The sequence below is a fragment of the Heterodontus francisci genome, unplaced genomic scaffold (assembly GCF_036365525.1).
Source record: "Heterodontus francisci isolate sHetFra1 unplaced genomic scaffold, sHetFra1.hap1 HAP1_SCAFFOLD_862, whole genome shotgun sequence".
Lineage (NCBI taxonomy): Eukaryota > Metazoa > Chordata > Chondrichthyes > Heterodontiformes > Heterodontidae > Heterodontus > Heterodontus francisci.
The window spans coordinates 290,001-302,500 of record NW_027140099.1 but is presented as its reverse complement, the minus strand read 5'-3'; positions in this window follow the sequence as shown (position 1 = coordinate 302,500).

The window sequence follows — 12,500 nt, the reverse complement described above, 5'->3', positions numbered from 1 at the left end:
GATCGGCACCGGGCGGGGCTCTACGGAAAGAGGGGACCCTCCGGCGTCGAGTGCCGGCGCACCGACCCCGCAGGCTGACCGGGAAGGTGAAGACTCACCCCGCTGAATGCCCGGCCCCGGGCACCCTCCGGCGCCGGGGCCATAACTTCGGGGAGGGAGGTCCGAGCTCCGCGCGGTCGACGGCAGGTGAAAGGGGCCGGTGCGCCGCGGAAGGCGACAGCAGTCCCGTCAGGCTGCACCTCTGCTCGGGCGAACGGCGTCAGGAAAAGGGGAGAGCACTTCCCCACCGATAGCTCCGGAACGCCCGGACCCATTGGCCCGCGGCACCGGTGGCTGCTAGAGGGCCTCCGGCGCCGTCAGCCGGGGTACGTCCCAGGCCGGCCGGACGGCGGGCAGCCGGAGGCAACGGCCTGGAACGGAGCCAGACTTGAGTCGTTCCGTGCCGTGGGCAAAAAGGCAGGGCTGCGGGTCAGCGCAGTTTGGCAAACCTAGCCGCAAGTGCGGGAAGGGCGGAGGAGCACACGGACGCCGCCTTCCCAAACTGAGCCCAAAGTGCCCAGGCATGCCCCCTTGATCTCGCCTAATCAGTGAGCCCAAAATAATTTCAGAGTGTGGAAACCTTATCCAAAAAGGTCGAAAAGAACGGCCAGAGATCAAGTCCGAAAGGGGAAATCAGTAACAAGCAAGCAGAGTAATCATTAACCAAAAAGCGCAAAATTATGTTAAAAGTGTGAAATCATTAACCAAAAACTCGAAAATAATGTCCAGAGACCAAGTCCGAAAGGGCAAATGGTTAACCAGTAAGCAGAGTAATCATTAACCAAAAATCGCAAAAGTAAGTAAAAAGTATGAAATCATTAACCAAAAATCGCAAAAGTAAGTAAAAAGTGTGAAATCATTAACCAAAAACTCGAAAATAATGTGCAGAGACTAAGTCCGAAAGGGCAAATGGTTAACCAGTAAGCAGAGTCATCATTAACCAAAAATCGCAAAAGTAAGTAAAAAGTGTGAAATCATTAACCAAAAATCGCAAAAGTAAGTAAAAAGTGTGAAATCATTAACCAAAAACTCGAAAATAATCTCCAGAGACTAAGTCCGAAAGGGCAAATGGTTAACCAGTAAGCAGAGTAATCATTAACCAAAAATCGCAAAAGTAAGTAAAAAGTGTGAAATCATTAACCAAAAATCGCAAAAGTAAGTAAAAAGTGTGAAATCATTAACCAAAAACTCGAAAATAATGTCCAGAGACTAAGTCCAAAAGGGCAAATGGTTAACCAGTAAGCAGAGTAATCATTAACCAAAAAGCGCAAAAATATGTTAAAAGTGTGAAATCATTAACCAAAAACTCGAAAATAATGTGCAGAGACTAAGTCCGAAAGGGCAAATGGTTAACCAGTAAGCAGAGTAATCATTAACCAAAAATCGCAAAAGTAAGTAAAAAGTGTGAAATCATTAACCAAAAACTCGAAAATAATCTCCAGAGACTAAGTCCGAAAGGGCAAATGGTTAACCAGTAAGCAGAGTAATCATTAACCAAAAATCGCAAAAGTAAGTAAAAAGTGTGAAATCATTAACCAAAAACTCGAAAATAATGTCCAGAGACCAAGTCCGAAAGGGCAAATGGTTAACCAGTAAGCAGAGTAATCATTAACCAAAAATCGCAAAAGTAAGTAAAAAGTGTGAAATCATTAACCAAAAATCGCAAAAGTAAGTAAAAAGTGTGAAATCATTAACCAAAAAGTCGAAAATAATCTCCAGAGACTAAGTCCGAAAGGGCAAATGGTTAACCAGTAAGCAGAGTAATCATTAACCAAAAATCGCAAAAGTAAGTAAAAAGTGTGAAATCATTAACCAAAAATCGCAAAAGTAAGTAAAAAGTGTGAAATCATTAACCAAAAAGTCGAAAATAATCTCCAGAGACTAAGTCCAAAAGGGCAAATGGTTAACCAGTAAGCAGAGTAATCATTAACCAAAAATCGCAAAAGTAAGTAAAAAGTGTGAAATCATTAACCAAAAACTCGAAAATAATCTCCAGAGACTAAGTCCGAAAGGGCAAATGGTTAACCAGTAAGCAGAGTAATCATTAACCAAAAGGCGCAAAAGTAAGTAAAAAGTATGAAATCAGTAACCAAAAAGCGCAAAAATATGTTAAAAGTGTGAAATCATTAACCAAAAAGTCGAAAATAATCTCCAGAGACTAAGTCCGAAAGGGCAAATGGTTAACCAGTAAGCAGAGTAATCATTAACCAAAAATCGCAAAAATATGTTAAAAGTGTGAAATCATTAACCAAAAACTCGAAAATAATGTGCAGAGACTAAGTCCGAAAGGGCAAATGGTTAACCAGTAAGCAGAGTAATCATTAACCAAAAAGGGCAAAAGTAAGTAAAAAGTATGAAATCATTAACCAAAAAGCACAAAATTAAGTTAAAAGTGTGAAATCATTAACCAAAAAGTCGAAAATAATGTCCAGAGACCAAGTCCGAAAGGGCAAATGGTTAACCAGTAAGCAGAGTAATCATGAACCAAAAATCGCAAAAGTAAGTAAAAAGTATGAAATCATTAACCAAAAAGGGCAAAAGTAAGTAAAAAGTATGAAATCATTAACCAAAAATCGCAAAAGTAAGTAAAAAGTATGAAATCATTAACCAAAAATCGCAAAAGTAAGTAAAAAGTATGAAATCATTAACCAAAAAGCACAAAATTAAGTTAAAAGTGTGAAATCATTAACCAAAATGTCGAAAACAATGTCCAGAGACTAAGTCCGAAAGGGCAAATGGTTAACCAGTAAGCAGAGTAATCATTAACCAAAAATCGCAAAAGTAAGTAAAAAGTGTGAAATCATTAACCAAAAACCCGAAAATAATGTCCAGAGACTAAGTCCGAAAGGGCAAATGGTTAACCAGTAAGCAGAGTAATCATTAACCAAAAATCGCAAAAGTAAGTAAAAAGTGTGAAATCATTAACCAAAAACTCGAAAATAATGTCCAGAGACTAAGTCCGAAAGGGCAAATGGTTAACCAGTAAGCAGAGTAATCATTAACCAAAAGGCGCAAAAGTAAGTAAAAAGTATGAAATCAGTAACCAAAAAGCGCAAAAATATGTTAAAAGTGTGAAATCATTAACCAAAAACTCGAAAATAATGTGCAGAGACTAAGTCCGAAAGGGCAAATAATTAACCAGTAAGCAGAGTAATCATTAACCAAAAAGCGCAAAAATATGTTAAAAGTGTGAAATCATTAACCAAAAACTCGAAAATAATGTCCAGAGACTAAGTTCGAAAGGGCAAATGGTTAACCAGTAAGCAGAGTAATCATTAACCAAAAATCGCAAAAGTAAGTAAAAAGTGTGAAATCATTAACCAAAAAGCACAAAATTAAGTTAAAAGTGTGAAATCATTAACCAAAAAGTCGAAAATAATCTCCAGAGACTAAGTCCGAAAGGGCAAATGGTTAACCAGTAAGCAGAGTAATCATTAACCAAAAATCGCAAAAATATGTTAAAAGTGTGAAATCATTAACCAAAAACTCGAAAATAATGTGCAGAGACTAAGTCCGAAAGGGCAAATGGTTAACCAGTAAGCAGAGTAATCATTAACCAAAAAGGGCAAAAGTAAGTAAAAAGTATGAAATCATTAACCAAAAAGCACAAAATTAAGTTAAAAGTGTGAAATCATTAACCAAAAAGTCGAAAATAATGTCCAGAGACCAAGTCCGAAAGGGCAAATGGTTAACCAGTAAGCAGAGTAATCATGAACCAAAAATCGCAAAAGTAAGTAAAAAGTATGAAATCATTAACCAAAAAGGGCAAAAGTAAGTAAAAAGTATGAAATCATTAACCAAAAATCGCAAAAGTAAGTAAAAAGTATGAAATCATTAACCAAAAATCGCAAAAGTAAGTAAAAAGTATGAAATCATTAACCAAAAAGCACAAAATTAAGTTAAAAGTGTGAAATCATTAACCAAAATGTCGAAAACAATGTCCAGAGACTAAGTCCGAAAGGGCAAATGGTTAACCAGTAAGCAGAGTAATCATTAACCAAAAATCGCAAAAGTAAGTAAAAAGTGTGAAATCATTAACCAAAAACCCGAAAATAATGTCCAGAGACTAAGTCCGAAAGGGCAAATGGTTAACCAGTAAGCAGAGTAATCATTAACCAAAAATCGCAAAAGTAAGTAAAAAGTGTGAAATCATTAACCAAAAACTCGAAAATAATGTCCAGAGACTAAGTCCGAAAGGGCAAATGGTTAACCAGTAAGCAGAGTAATCATTAACCAAAAGGCGCAAAAGTAAGTAAAAAGTATGAAATCAGTAACCAAAAAGCGCAAAAATATGTTAAAAGTGTGAAATCATTAACCAAAAACTCGAAAATAATGTGCAGAGACTAAGTCCGAAAGGGCAAATAATTAACCAGTAAGCAGAGTAATCATTAACCAAAAAGCGCAAAAATATGTTAAAAGTGTGAAATCATTAACCAAAAACTCGAAAATAATGTCCAGAGACTAAGTTCGAAAGGGCAAATGGTTAACCAGTAAGCAGAGTAATCATTAACCAAAAATCGCAAAAGTAAGTAAAAAGTGTGAAATCATTAACCAAAAAGCACAAAATTAAGTTAAAAGTGTGAAATCATTAACCAAAAAGTCGAAAATAATCTCCAGAGACTAAGTCCGAAAGGGCAAATGGTTAACCAGTAAGCAGAGTAATCATTAACCAAAAATCGCAAAAATATGTTAAAAGTGTGAAATCATTAACCAAAAACTCGAAAATAATGTGCAGAGACTAAGTCCGAAAGGGCAAATGGTTAACCAGTAAGCAGAGTAATCATTAACCAAAAAGGGCAAAAGTAAGTAAAAAGTATGAAATCATTAACCAAAAAGCACAAAATTAAGTTAAAAGTGTGAAATCATTAACCAAAAAGTCGAAAATAATGTCCAGAGACCAAGTCCGAAAGGGCAAATGGTTAACCAGTAAGCAGAGTAATCATGAACCAAAAATCGCAAAAGTAAGTAAAAAGTATGAAATCATTAACCAAAAAGGGCAAAAGTAAGTAAAAAGTATGAAATCATTAACCAAAAATCGCAAAAGTAAGTAAAAAGTATGAAATCATTAACCAAAAATCGCAAAAGTAAGTAAAAAGTATGAAATCATTAACCAAAAAGCACAAAATTAAGTTAAAAGTGTGAAATCATTAACCAAAATGTCGAAAACAATGTCCAGAGACTAAGTCCGAAAGGGCAAATGGTTAACCAGTAAGCAGAGTAATCATTAACCAAAAATCGCAAAAGTAAGTAAAAAGTGTGAAATCATTAACCAAAAACCCGAAAATAATGTCCAGAGACTAAGTCCGAAAGGGCAAATGGTTAACCAGTAAGCAGAGTAATCATTAACCAAAAATCGCAAAAGTAAGTAAAAAGTGTGAAATCATTAACCAAAAACTCGAAAATAATGTCCAGAGACTAAGTCCGAAAGGGCAAATGGTTAACCAGTAAGCAGAGTAATCATTAACCAAAAGGCGCAAAAGTAAGTAAAAAGTATGAAATCAGTAACCAAAAAGCGCAAAAATATGTTAAAAGTGTGAAATCATTAACCAAAAACTCGAAAATAATGTGCAGAGACTAAGTCCGAAAGGGCAAATAATTAACCAGTAAGCAGAGTAATCATTAACCAAAAAGCGCAAAAATATGTTAAAAGTGTGAAATCATTAACCAAAAACTCGAAAATAATGTCCAGAGACTAAGTTCGAAAGGGCAAATGGTTAACCAGTAAGCAGAGTAATCATTAACCAAAAATCGCAAAAGTAAGTAAAAAGTGTGAAATCATTAACCAAAAAGCACAAAATTAAGTTAAAAGTGTGAAATCATTAACCAAAAAGTCGAAAATAATCTCCAGAGACTAAGTCCGAAAGGGCAAATGGTTAACCAGTAAGCAGAGTAATCATTAACCAAAAATCGCAAAAATATGTTAAAAGTGTGAAATCATTAACCAAAAACTCGAAAATAATGTGCAGAGACTAAGTCCGAAAGGGCAAATGGTTAACCAGTAAGCAGAGTAATCATTAACCAAAAAGGGCAAAAGTAAGTAAAAAGTATGAAATCATTAACCAAAAAGCACAAAATTAAGTTAAAAGTGTGAAATCATTAACCAAAAAGTCGAAAATAATGTCCAGAGACCAAGTCCGAAAGGGCAAATGGTTAACCAGTAAGCAGAGTAATCATGAACCAAAAATCGCAAAAGTAAGTAAAAAGTATGAAATCATTAACCAAAAAGGGCAAAAGTAAGTAAAAAGTATGAAATCATTAACCAAAAATCGCAAAAGTAAGTAAAAAGTATGAAATCATTAACCAAAAATCGCAAAAGTAAGTAAAAAGTATGAAATCATTAACCAAAAAGCACAAAATTAAGTTAAAAGTGTGAAATCATTAACCAAAATGTCGAAAACAATGTCCAGAGACTAAGTCCGAAAGGGCAAATGGTTAACCAGTAAGCAGAGTAATCATTAACCAAAAATCGCAAAAGTAAGTAAAAAGTGTGAAATCATTAACCAAAAACCCGAAAATAATGTCCAGAGACTAAGTCCGAAAGGGCAAATGGTTAACCAGTAAGCAGAGTAATCATTAACCAAAAATCGCAAAAGTAAGTAAAAAGTGTGAAATCATTAACCAAAAACTCGAAAATAATGTCCAGAGACTAAGTCCGAAAGGGCAAATGGTTAACCAGTAAGCAGAGTAATCATTAACCAAAAGGCGCAAAAGTAAGTAAAAAGTATGAAATCAGTAACCAAAAAGCGCAAAAATATGTTAAAAGTGTGAAATCATTAACCAAAAACTCGAAAATAATGTGCAGAGACTAAGTCCGAAAGGGCAAATAATTAACCAGTAAGCAGAGTAATCATTAACCAAAAAGCGCAAAAATATGTTAAAAGTGTGAAATCATTAACCAAAAACTCGAAAATAATGTCCAGAGACTAAGTTCGAAAGGGCAAATGGTTAACCAGTAAGCAGAGTAATCATTAACCAAAAATCGCAAAAGTAAGTAAAAAGTGTGAAATCATTAACCAAAAAGCACAAAATTAAGTTAAAAGTGTGAAATCATTAACCAAAAAGTCGAAAATAATCTCCAGAGACTAAGTCCGAAAGGGCAAATGGTTAACCAGTAAGCAGAGTAATCATTAACCAAAAATCGCAAAAATATGTTAAAAGTGTGAAATCATTAACCAAAAACTCGAAAATAATGTGCAGAGACTAAGTCCGAAAGGGCAAATGGTTAACCAGTAAGCAGAGTAATCATTAACCAAAAAGGGCAAAAGTAAGTAAAAAGTATGAAATCATTAACCAAAAAGCACAAAATTAAGTTAAAAGTGTGAAATCATTAACCAAAAAGTCGAAAATAATGTCCAGAGACCAAGTCCGAAAGGGCAAATGGTTAACCAGTAAGCAGAGTAATCATGAACCAAAAATCGCAAAAGTAAGTAAAAAGTATGAAATCATTAACCAAAAAGGGCAAAAGTAAGTAAAAAGTATGAAATCATTAACCAAAAATCGCAAAAGTAAGTAAAAAGTATGAAATCATTAACCAAAAATCGCAAAAGTAAGTAAAAAGTATGAAATCATTAACCAAAAAGCACAAAATTAAGTTAAAATGTGAAATCATTAACCAAAATGTCGAAAACAATGTCCAGAGACTAAGTCCGAAAGGGCAAATGGTTAACCAGTAAGCAGAGTAATCATTAACCAAAAATCGCAAAAGTAAGTAAAAAGTGTGAAATCATTAACCAAAAACCCGAAAATAATGTCCAGAGACTAAGTCCGAAAGGGCAAATGGTTAACCAGTAAGCAGAGTAATCATTAACCAAAAATCGCAAAAGTAAGTAAAAAGTGTGAAATCATTAACCAAAAACTCGAAAATAATGTCCAGAGACTAAGTCCGAAAGGGCAAATGGTTAACCAGTAAGCAGAGTAATCATTAACCAAAAGGCGCAAAAGTAAGTAAAAAGTATGAAATCAGTAACCAAAAAGCGCAAAAATATGTTAAAAGTGTGAAATCATTAACCAAAAACTCGAAAATAATGTGCAGAGACTAAGTCCGAAAGGGCAAATAATTAACCAGTAAGCAGAGTAATCATTAACCAAAAAGCGCAAAAATATGTTAAAAGTGTGAAATCATTAACCAAAAACTCGAAAATAATGTCCAGAGACTAAGTTCGAAAGGGCAAATGGTTAACCAGTAAGCAGAGTAATCATTAACCAAAAATCGCAAAAGTAAGTAAAAAGTGTGAAATCATTAACCAAAAAGCACAAAATTAAGTTAAAAGTGTGAAATCATTAACCAAAAAGTCGAAAATAATCTCCAGAGACTAAGTCCGAAAGGGCAAATGGTTAACCAGTAAGCAGAGTAATCATTAACCAAAAAGCGCAAAAATATGTTAAAAGTGTGAAATCATTAACCAAAAACTCGAAAATAATGTGCAGAGACTAAGTCCGAAAGGGCAAATAATTAACCAGTAAGCAGAGTAATCATTAACCAAAAAGCGCAAAAATATGTAAAAAGTGTGAAATCAGTAACCAAAAAGCGCAAAAGTAAGTAAAAAGTGTGAAATCATTAACCAAAAACTCGAAAATAATCTCCAGAGACTAAGTCCGAAAGGGCAAATGGTTAACCAGTAAGCAGAGTAATCATTAACCAAAAAGCGCAAAAATATGTTAAAAGTGTGAAATCATTAACCAAAAACTCGAAAATAATGTGCAGAGACTAAGTCCGAAAGGGCAAATAATTAACCAGTAAGCAGAGTAATCATTAACCAAAAAGCGCAAAAATATGTAAAAAGTGTGAAATCAGTAACCAAAAAGCGCAAAAGTAAGTAAAAAGTGTGAAATCATTAACCAAAAACTCGAAAATAATCTCCAGAGACTAAGTCCGAAAGGGCAAATGGTTAACCAGTAAGCAGAGTAATCATTAACCAAAAAGCGCAAAAATATGTTAAAAGTGTGAAATCATTAACCAAAAACTCGAAAATAATGTCCAGAGACTAAGTCCGAAAGGGCAAATGGTTAACCAGTAAGCAGAGTAATCATTAACCAAAAATCGCAAAAGTAAGTAAAAAGTGTGAAATCATTAACCAAAAACTCGAAAATAATCTCCAGAGACTAAGTCCGAAAGGGCAAATGGTTAACCAGTAAGCAGAGTAATCATTAACCAAAAATCGCAAAAGTAAGTAAAAAGTGTGAAATCATTAACCAAAAACTCGAAAATAATGTCCAGAGACCAAGTCCGAAAGGGCAAATGGTTAACCAGTAAGCAGAGTAATCATTAACCAAAAATCGCAAAAGTAAGTAAAAAGTGTGAAATCATTAACCAAAAATCGCAAAAGTAAGTAAAAAGTGTGAAATCATTAACCAAAAAGTCGAAAATAATCTCCAGAGACTAAGTCCGAAAGGGCAAATGGTTAACCAGTAAGCAGAGTAATCATTAACCAAAAATCGCAAAAGTAAGTAAAAAGTGTGAAATCATTAACCAAAAATCGCAAAAGTAAGTAAAAAGTGTGAAATCATTAACCAAAAAGTCGAAAATAATCTCCAGAGACTAAGTCCAAAAGGGCAAATGGTTAACCAGTAAGCAGAGTAATCATTAACCAAAAATCGCAAAAGTAAGTAAAAAGTGTGAAATCATTAACCAAAAACTCGAAAATAATCTCCAGAGACTAAGTCCGAAAGGGCAAATGGTTAACCAGTAAGCAGAGTAATCATTAACCAAAAGGCGCAAAAGTAAGTAAAAAGTATGAAATCAGTAACCAAAAAGCGCAAAAATATGTTAAAAGTGTGAAATCATTAACCAAAAAGTCGAAAATAATCTCCAGAGACTAAGTCCGAAAGGGCAAATAATTAACCAGTAAGCAGAGTAATCATTAACCAAAAAGCGCAAAAATATGTTAAAAGTGTGAAATCATTAACCAAAAACTCGAAAATAATGTCCAGAGACTAAGTTCGAAAGGGCAAATGGTTAACCAGTAAGCAGAGTAATCATTAACCAAAAATCGCAAAAGTAAGTAAAAAGTGTGAAATCATTAACCAAAAAGCACAAAATTAAGTTAAAAGTGTGAAATCATTAACCAAAAAGTCGAAAATAATCTCCAGAGACTAAGTCCGAAAGGGCAAATGGTTAACCAGTAAGCAGAGTAATCATTAACCAAAAATCGCAAAAATATGTTAAAAGTGTGAAATCATTAACCAAAAACTCGAAAATAATGTGCAGAGACTAAGTCCGAAAGGGCAAATGGTTAACCAGTAAGCAGAGTAATCATTAACCAAAAAGGGCAAAAGTAAGTAAAAAGTATGAAATCATTAACCAAAAAGCACAAAATTAAGTTAAAAGTGTGAAATCATTAACCAAAAAGTCGAAAATAATCTCCAGAGACTAAGTCCGAAAGGGCAAATGGTTAACCAGTAAGCAGAGTAATCATTAACCAAAAAGCGCAAAAATATGTTAAAAGTGTGAAATCATTAACCAAAAATCGCAAAAGTAAGTAAAAAGTGTGAAATCATTAACCAAAAAGTCGAAAATAATGTCCAGAGACTAAGTCCGAAAGGGCAAATGGTTAACCAGTAAGCAGAGTAATCATTAACCAAAAAGCGCAAAAATATGTTAAAAGTGTGAAATCATTAACCAAAAACTCGAAAATAATGTCCAGAGACTAAGTCCGAAAGGGCAAATGGTTAACCAGTAAGCAGAGTAATCATTAACCAAAAAGGGCAAAAGTAAGTAAAAAGTATGAAATCATTAACCAAAAAGTCGAAAATAATGCCCAGAGACTAAGTCCGAAAGGGCAAATGGTTAACCAGAAAATCCGTCGAATAATGTCCAGAGACTAAGTCCGAAAGGGCAAATGGTTAACCAGTGGAAGGGCGATCAAGCGGAAAAATTTGCCCCGGTTACCCGGGATGGAGTTCCAGAGGTCCGGCCAGAGTTGTCAAATTCGTCCCGCTGATCGGACGCTTGTCATTCGGGTGGCTGGGGGTTGGCGGGGTATCTGCACAGTAGTAGGAGGTGGCAAGTCGGGACTTGGACGTTTATTCCAAGAGTCCACCCGAGCCTCCAGGTCTGCAGAGACCGACCCTAGCTGCCGCCCAACCGACTTTTAAGCCTTTTTCGGATGGGGATTTTTTCCCATTTTCGTCCATTTTTCGGGTTTTCTGTCGGGCTTAATAGGCGGCAGCCTGACCCCCGGCCGAGGCGGGGGGCGCACTCTCCCTTGCGTAAGGGTCCGGATTTGCCCCGGAAAGTGCCCCCGACGGCCTCCCGACCCGGGTGCCTGCAGGGCGGGGGAAAGGGTAGTCCCAGCCGCAGGAAATCATTAACCAAAAGACTTAGCCGTCGGGGCAGAGGCTAAGACCCGGGCTGGTGAAATCATTAACCAAAAGGAATGCACCCTTTTCCGAAAGTGCAGGCCGAAATAAGGCGAGCCTTGGGCCGGGAAGGCCAAAACCCCCAACTCATGGAAGTGTATGGGGTCGGACTCGGCGACTTTCCCGGGCCCCGAGTTGACCTTTCCCCACGGGGGCGGTCAAGTTGCTCCCGCCAAGAGGGCACGTTGCATTTGCTGCCGCTCTAGTCCCCGGGCTAGTTAATCAGTTGCCGTCGGAAGTCCCGATGCCGAAATGAAAAATGGCCGTTGCGGCGATTTGGCGCCTCATTTTCGGAAGGACTACCGGCAGGCAACCCGCCGAATTGACACTTGCGATTCGGGTGGCTGGGGGTTGGCGGGGTACCCGGAGATTTTCGGGAACTCGATTTTCAGAACTTTTGCTGGCAGCGGTTGCACTTGCAAAGTGGCCGAAGAAGTGCTCCCTCAAGGAAGGACCTTCTTTTGAAATAAAAGACCTTCCGAAGAGTGCCTGGAAGTCATTTATGAGCATTTAAGGGTAAATCTGGCGGACTTTCCATGCTCTGTTGCCGGCTCTGAAATATCGCACAGTTGGGTCTAGGCCGGTAGACTGGCTGTGAAAACAGACAAAGTGTTTTGGCGAGCGAGAGAAAACAAGGCCTTGGAACAGATTGGGGGGTGCGGAGGCACACCACACCCACAGGAAAAGAATTAATGAAAAAAAAACCAAAGTCTATGACATGTCTGTTGGTACAGTGAGAAAAGCAAAGAAGGGAGGCTGCGATGGCAGAGCAAAGCCGACCTTCATACAGATATACATGTCAAAGAAAGATATGCCCGCAAAAGACTTGGTGCGAAATAACAAGGCTCCTTGTGAACGGTTATCTTTGTCTGTCAGGCGCAGATTGTGGCGGCGTCGCCTGGTTTCCTTGGGTTGCACTACATGTATGTCCTAGTCTCAAACGAAAAGTGCGTGCCCAGAATTTTGTCCAAGTTAGGCGACGCACGCCGGCTGGCATCACCTCTCCGTGCGAGCGCCGAAAGCTTTGGTCGACCTGTTTGGCTACGCTGGTCGCGGTTGCTCCTTACAGTGATGGGGACGGAAAACCGATGCGAGTTGACCAG